Below are 7,677 nucleotides of genomic sequence, written 5' to 3'. Positions count from 1 at the left end.
AGTAACATCAGAGTCTGTATGCTCAGGATGTTGAGAGCTCAGTAACATCAGAGTCAGTGTGCCCAGGTTATTGGAAGCTCAGTAACATCAGAGTCTGTATGCCCAGGTTATTGGAAGCTCAGTAACATCAGAGTCTGTGTGCATGGGTTATTGGAAGCTCAGTAACAACTAACAGGCGCCATTTCATCATTCCCAGCACAGGGACCATTGTGACCCATGAAACACCATGTTCCGTATCCATGGCTGGGTCTAATCGCTTATTTGACTTGGAATGGATTTTGGCTCAGAGCCCTGACTTGGCCCTCCGTCTGACTGAGGCCCTGAAAATAACAGCCTAGATTTGCCTTTTCTAACACTCCCGATGAAGTAATTGTTGGAGCAGAATTCACACAAATCACGCAGAAAGAAAGGAATAATTCTTAAACCACTGAAATTCTGAGATAATTTATTCTTTCTAGCCCTTTTTGTGTCTCTTAGAAAGTGCCAAACAGAAGCTGCCCATTTAAAACCAAGTTTTGAACGGGCCAAGAAACAATTTAGGTTCCTTTTTTGTTCACAAGGAACTTTCACCAAAACAGATTCTGACTTGAGTTTTTGGATTTAGCAAGGAATGTCACTGTGGGAAATAGCAGACTCTCTCATACTGTGCAAAGTAATTAGAAAAAAGACTGATAGTCTCTAGCTGTTTTCTGTAGAAAGGAGAACAGTGAGGGTTGGCCTTATACAGGTTTATAAAATCAGGAATGAGAGAAAGACTTTCAATTAGAACATAGAATGGTCCAGTATAGGAATTGTCCTTTTGACCCACGATGTTGCCAAATTAAACTAATCCTTTCTGCCTGCTCTCTGACCATATCCCTCCATTCCTTGCATATTTATGGGCTTAAATGCCCCTATTGTATCTGCCTCCACCACTAGCCCTGGCAGCACGTTCCAGACCTGTGTAAAAAACTTGCCCCCCCACATTTCCTTTGAATTTTCCCCCCTCATCTTAGATTCATGCCCCCTAATATTAGATTTTGACCGTCAACCCTATCTATGCATTTCAGAATTTTATAGACTTCTGTCAAGTCTACCATCAGATCCCACCACTCCAGAGCAAACAATTATATCAGGTCTTTCAGGACAACCAGAAATGTTAAAGTGCTTTCCAGCCAAGTACTTTTGAACATCAATAAAAGGAGACATGACGTCAAAGCTTTCTGTTTCAGATTCATCAGGACTGAAACACAAGAAAACCAGTTTTAAGGAGATATTACTGGTAGTTAACAGCTTCTTCTACATCTCCATGTGACTGTACTGGGTCTTTAAGAGGAATTTATTCTGTGCTATTTCTTTTGCAGACAGGTGTTGCCACAGCGGTATCAGAACATCTGCTTCAGAAGCGATGGGTAAACAGCTTTGAGCTCTCTGAGTACTCTTTTAAAAAAAATAGACAAAAGAAGCATGAGTGAGTGGAGTCAGGCTCACACAAAGCCAGGGTTTTAGTTTTGTTTTCAGTTGAAGTTGGATACAGCTCTCTCTCTGCTGCAGCAAAAAAATTGAGTTATGGAGTCATAGAGATGTACAGCACAGAAACAGACCCTTTGGTCAAACTCGTCCATGCCAACCAGATATCCCAACCCAATCTAGTCCCACCTGCCAGCATTTGGCCCATATCCCACTAAATCCTTCCTATTCATAGACCCACCTAGATACATTTTAAATGTTGTAATTGTACCAGCCTCCACTACTTCCTCTGGCAGCTCATTCCATACATGTACCACCCTCTGAGTGAAAACTTCTCTCTCTGTTGCTACATTGTCTGTTTCGATCTTCCTTTTTCCTGGACCAAAGGAGATCACATGTGAAGAAAGTCTGTTTTGCTGAATTTGCCTTTACTAATGGAGATGCTGCTATATTGGAACACATACTGATTGATGGTTAAATAACATATTATTTTATTAAGTATTTTAATAGAGTTAAAGTTATGCCAAATCTTCTTTTATTGCTTGTATTTTAAATATATATCAGTATAAAGTGTGTTTTGCTTAAAGCCTAGCAGTGGACCAATTGAAACACACCCAGAACATAACACCTTACAATTGCTTTAAATAAAAGCTATGATCTAGGCTATCTTTAGATTAGATTACTTACAATGTAGAAACAGGCCCTTTGGCCCAACAAGTCCACACTGACCCTCCAAAGAGCAACCCACACCCCTACATTTACCCCTTCACTAAACACTACAGGCAATTTAGCATGGCCAGTTCACCTAACCTGCACATTTTTTGGACTGTGGGAGGAAACCCACACAGACACAGGGAGAATGTGCAAACTCCACACAGACAGTTGCCTGAGGCAGGAATTGAATCCAGGTATCTGGTGCTGTGAGTCAGCAGTGCTAACCACTGTGCCGCCTCAAGTATATCTCCTTGATATATTTTGAGGGGGATATGATCCATAACATCCAGAGCAACCATCATTCAAATTATCAGCACCCTCTTCTCCGGCCGTACAAATTGTTATTTCCTTTCTGTAGTTGGTTTTCTTATATCTCCATCCTGATGAGTGCAAGACAAACTGCTTCAGCTTTAGGTCTTCTTCTCGCACGGTTTATGTTTTATGCCTTTAAGCAATAGTGAGTACTTCTAAAGATTAGTAGTTTTGTAATAAAGGAACTGCAGCAGACCATTTACAAACAGCCAGCTCCCATAACAATAACAGATAATGATCAGATAACGTACCTTTTTTCCTGATATAGAATAAATATTTACAGGGAGAAACCCTGCCCTGACCACAGGAACATTATGACACCTGAAAGGGGTCACTGCTTAACATCTCACTTTGAAGACAGCTCTTGACAATGCAATCCTCCATCATGTATGCACTGAAGTGTCAAAGATGATGCTTGTACTCAAGTATGGGTTTGTCAGGGCTTATGTAGAGATGTTGCAACTAGCTGTAGAGACCAAAATGAGGAAGCTATATTTTAAATTACATATTCATGGGATGTGACTATCAATGATAAGGACAACATTTACTGCCCATTCCTAATTTGGTTGAGTCACCCTACAACTGACAAGGGCCATTTCAGAGTCAACCACATTGGATAGGATAAATAGCTAAAGTCTTTTCCCAGGGAAGAGGAGTCCAAAACTAGAAGCCATTAGTTTAAAGTGAGAGGGGAAAGATTTAAAAGAGACCTAAGGGGCAACTTTTTCCTGCAGAGGGTGGTGCACATATGGAACGAGCTGCCAGAGGAAGTGGTGGAGGCTGGTACAATTACAACATTTAAAAGACATTTAGATGGGTGTATGAATAGGAAGGGTTTAGAGGGACATGGGCCAAATGCTGGCAAATGGGATTAGATTAATTTAGAATATCTGGTCAGCATGAATGAGTTTGACCGAAGGGTCTGTTTCTGTGCTGTACATCTCAATGACACGAGTGAATCAGTTGAGTTTTTAACTATAGTTTATAGCCATTGTTAATAAAACAAGCTTTCTAATTTCAGATTTAATAATTACTTGAACTTGAATTGCTATTGCTATTGTAGGATTTTAAACTCATGTCTCTGTGGCATTACCTCAGGACTCTGGGCTATGAATCTAATGACATAATCACAACACTATTATCATGCACTTCTGAAAGGTGGACCAAAACTAGTGACCGTAAGTATAAGATAATAATTGAAAAATCAAATAGGAAATTTGGCAGAAACATCTTTATCCAAGGAGAGGTTAAGGTGCGGAATATAGATGACATGATGGTGAGAGGATAGAAGATTATTCTGATGTGGGAGGAGAGTGGTGATATAAATACTGGCATGGACCTGTGCTGAAGCCACAAACAGGTCAAATCCTCTGCTTAAATAGTCTACATAATCACAGAACCCCTACAGTGTGGAAGCAGGCCATCCAGACTATCAAATCCATACATACTCTCCCATCCCCCTATTACCCTGTGCTCACTGACTGACATCTCTGTAACCTCCTCCAGCCCCATGACCCTCTGAGTTCTCAGTGCTGTCCTAAACCTGGCCCCTTGTGCGTCCCCATCTTTGATTGCTCCAAGATTGGTGCCCATGCCTTTGGATGGCTGGGTTCTGGAATTCCCTCCCTACACCTCCCCATCTCTGTATCTCACCTTTCTCCTGTATAACATTCCTTAAAACCTACATCTTTGACTAAGTTTTTGGTCAATGTATTAAATAATTCATGATCAGTGCCATGATCTTCTTGAAATGCCTTGACAGTATTCCTTATTTTATTGAAGGTACTATCTAAACAGGAGGTGTTGCTGCAATGGCAACAAAGGGGGATGCTCCCCGATCAACAGACTATTGATCCCCAGGTTTGCCTCCTATGTCGGTGATAGGGGAGAGAGTGTAAACACTTCCCACAAGAGGAGGATGAAACTATGGGCTGGTGTTGGCCATAGGGAATGAAAATGACAGGCCAAGCTCCGAAAAGCTGGCACTGTTCTCCAGGAGGGAGAGGGGGATAAGGGAAATTTGACAGAGGTGTTCAAAGTCAATGATTTGACAGAGCAAATCAAGAAAAACTCATCCATTGACACAGATTTGAGACAAATGATTCACAAGGGAAAACCCGGTATACTCTGCAGGAATTTGTATCCCTTATTGAAGAAGAGACATACTTAGAGTCATAGAGATGTATAACACGGAAACAGTCCCTTCGGTCCAACTCGTCCATGCCGACCAGACATCCTAACCTAATCTAGTCTCATTTGCCAGCATATGGCCCATATTCCTCTAAACCCTTCCTATTCATATACCCATCCAGAGGACTTTTAAATGTTGTAATTGTACCAGCCTCCATCATTTCCTTTGGCAGCTCGTTCCATACATGCACCAACCTCTGCAGGAAAAAGTTGCCCCTTAGATCCCTTTTAAATCTTTCCCCTCTCACCCTAAACCTCTAGTTCTGGACTCTAGTTCTGGACTCCCCCACCCCTTGCATTGGAAGCCGTTCAGAGGTGTTGGTCTTGTATTATGAACAGGTTGTTTCTATACTCTTTGGAGTTTGGAAGAATGAGAGGTGGTCTTATTATTAAACATTTCAGAATCTTAGGGGGGCTGAATGAGGCTGAGCCAATGATTCCTCTTGAAGGGGGAATCTAAAACATCTTAAAATTAAGGGTGTCCACACATATAATGGGGATGAGGAAGATTTCTTTCATCTCTTGGAGAAGAAATGGCACATTGGCTCAGTGGTTAGCACCAGGTTTGATTCCACCCTCGAACGACTTCCTCTGTGGAGTTTGCACATTCTCCCCTTGTCTGCGTGGGTTTCCTTTGGGTGCTCTGGTTTCCTCCCACAGTCCAAAGATATGCAGGTTTGGCTGGATTGACTATGGGAAATTGCCCATAGTACTCATGGATGTGTAAGTTGATGGATTGGCCACGGGAATTGCAAGGCTAAAGTGGGTCTGGATGGAATGCTGTTTAGAGGATCAGTGTGGACTCAATGGGCCAAATGGCCTGCTTCCACACTGTGTGGCTTCTATGAGAATTAACCTTTGGAATTCACTTCCCTAAAAAGCAGTGGAGGTGGGATTATTGATTGTTATTCTAGACTGGGTTAGACAGGTGTTAGATTCACAAGGGCAATGGGGGTCAGCCAGGAAAGTGGAGCCATGGATACACTCAGATTAACCATGATCTTACTGAATGGTGTAGCAGATATGAGGGGCTGAGTGGCCTACTCTTGCTCAAATTTCCTATAATCATACATTGTTGCATTCTGGAAGCTGCTGCCTGAAAGCAGATTCCATAGTAACTTTGAAAAGGAATTTGGCGAAATTCTTTAAAAGGCAGCGAGTTGCAAGGGGCCATGGGAAAAACAGCAATGAAATGTGATAATTTGCATAGCTCTTTAAACTAGCCATCACAGGCACGAGGGGCTGAGTGGTCTCCTTTGCCGCAATATGCTATTTTACTGTTCCCTGTTAGGGCAGCTGCCAGACAGAGGAGGTGGAAAATTCAAGCAGTAAATAACTTTGTACAACGTGGGTCATGTTGAGTCCCTGAGCAGACCATTTGAGCCTGGGTGACCTGAAACATTGACCCCCCCCCCGCCACACCCTCACACTTGGCAGGGGCAGGTTAGGGGAGGGGGTGATGGCTGTAACATCGTTGTCATCACTGTCAGACTGCAAGGGGTTAATGTTAGTTTGGGTTCCAGCTCCTGATTTCCATCCTGCGACCAAATGGTAATCAATTGGCACAGCCATGGTAACATGTCAATCCTCATCACCTTCAATCCCACTTCAACGAGACTCTAGGCCTGGCCCTCAGTGAGCAGGAGAGAAAAGGGTCCTGTGAAAAATGGCGAAGAATTACCACTTTAAGCAATTGTTCTTAAAACACCTACCGTCGTGTGTGGTGGAGTCTGTCTGCGAGGTTGGAGTAGTCACTGTAACTCCCTCACGTTTGCCTCGAATGGGAAGAGGGGAGATGGGAGCGGGTTTCTGTGCACCCGGCGCTGAAATTTCGGGAGTCTGGATGTGAGACACAGACCTGCCCAGTGAAAAACCCTTGCCCACCACAGGGGCGGAGAATTCAGGAGCAGAAACAAGAGGAAATTCCGATCTCCGGCCTCCTGGAACAGTTAGGTGACACTTCAAAGGTGACAGGCCAAGCCTAATACCTTCATTGCCAGTGGCGACAGGGGTCTGAGTTTCCCTGGTACTGTGAGGCGCTCTCTCAGAGAAAGGTGCAGAAAGTGGGGGGTGGGGGGGTGGGGGTGGATATTGAACTGAAAAAGTGGATTTGGAATTTTCCACTGCTTGCAGTAATCACCCAAGGATTTTTATTTCCAGAAGGGGCTGCTCTTGAGGCCAGAACAGAGGGAACAAAGAGATCTTTCTCTTCTGCTGTTCACTCGTGCTGTTTACTGAGTCCCAGAACTGGCAGGGCTCACTTCAGACACTAAAACCCCTGTTCAAACTTGCTCCTGTATGAACAGCGATGCCAAAAGGATGCTTCCTCATGTGAGGCAGTCTAGAACGAAGGGAAGTAGTTTAAAAAAATGAACAACTTTCTCATTTCAGACAGTCATAGAGTCGTAGAGATATACAGCACGGAAACAGACCCTTCAGTCCAACTCGTCCATGCTGACCAGATATCCTAACCTAATCTAGTCCCATTTGCCAGCACCTGGCCCATATCCCTCCAAACCCTTCCTATTCATGTACCCATCCAGATGCCTCTTAAATGTTGTAATTTTACCAGCCTCCACCACTTCCTCTGGCAGCTCATTCCATACAAGTACCACCCTCTGTGTGAAAACGTTGCCCCTTATGTCCCTTTTAAATCTTACCCCTCTCACCTTAAACCTATGCCCTGTAGGTCTGGACTCCCCCACCCCAGGGAAAAGACCTTGTCTATTTACCCTATCCATGTCCTTCAGAATTTTATAAACCCCTATAAGGTCACCCCTCAGCCTCTGATGCTCCAGGGAAAACAGCCCCAGCCTGTTCAGCCTCTCCCTATAGCTCAAACCCTCCAACCCTGGCAACATCCTTGTAAATCTTTCCTGAACCCTTCCAAGTTTCACAACATCCTTCCGATTGTAGGGAACCAGAATTGCACACAATATTCAACTTTATTTTCTCCCAGGTGATTGTTAATCTATGGAAGTCTCCAGCCCAGAAAACAGCAAAGACTGTCTT

The 7,677-nt window shown here is 43.6% G+C and overlaps 1 protein-coding gene across 1 annotated transcript in view; it reads right to left on the bottom strand.

The window, feature by feature from the left end:
* chadlb (chondroadherin-like b) overlaps nt 1-6,738 on the bottom strand; it is a 37,949-nt gene extending 31,211 nt beyond the window's left edge. Inside the window, exon 1 of the mRNA XM_043679901.1 lies at nt 6,378-6,738. The gene's annotated coding sequence lies outside the window, so the exon portion shown is untranslated. The remainder of the gene's footprint in view (nt 1-6,377) is intronic.
* Nucleotides 6,739-7,677: the final 939 nt, after the last annotated feature.

The sequence above is a fragment of the Chiloscyllium plagiosum genome, chromosome 39, assembly GCF_004010195.1.
Source record: "Chiloscyllium plagiosum isolate BGI_BamShark_2017 chromosome 39, ASM401019v2, whole genome shotgun sequence".
Lineage (NCBI taxonomy): Eukaryota > Metazoa > Chordata > Chondrichthyes > Orectolobiformes > Hemiscylliidae > Chiloscyllium > Chiloscyllium plagiosum.
This window is presented reverse-complemented; position numbering and strand designations above follow the sequence as displayed.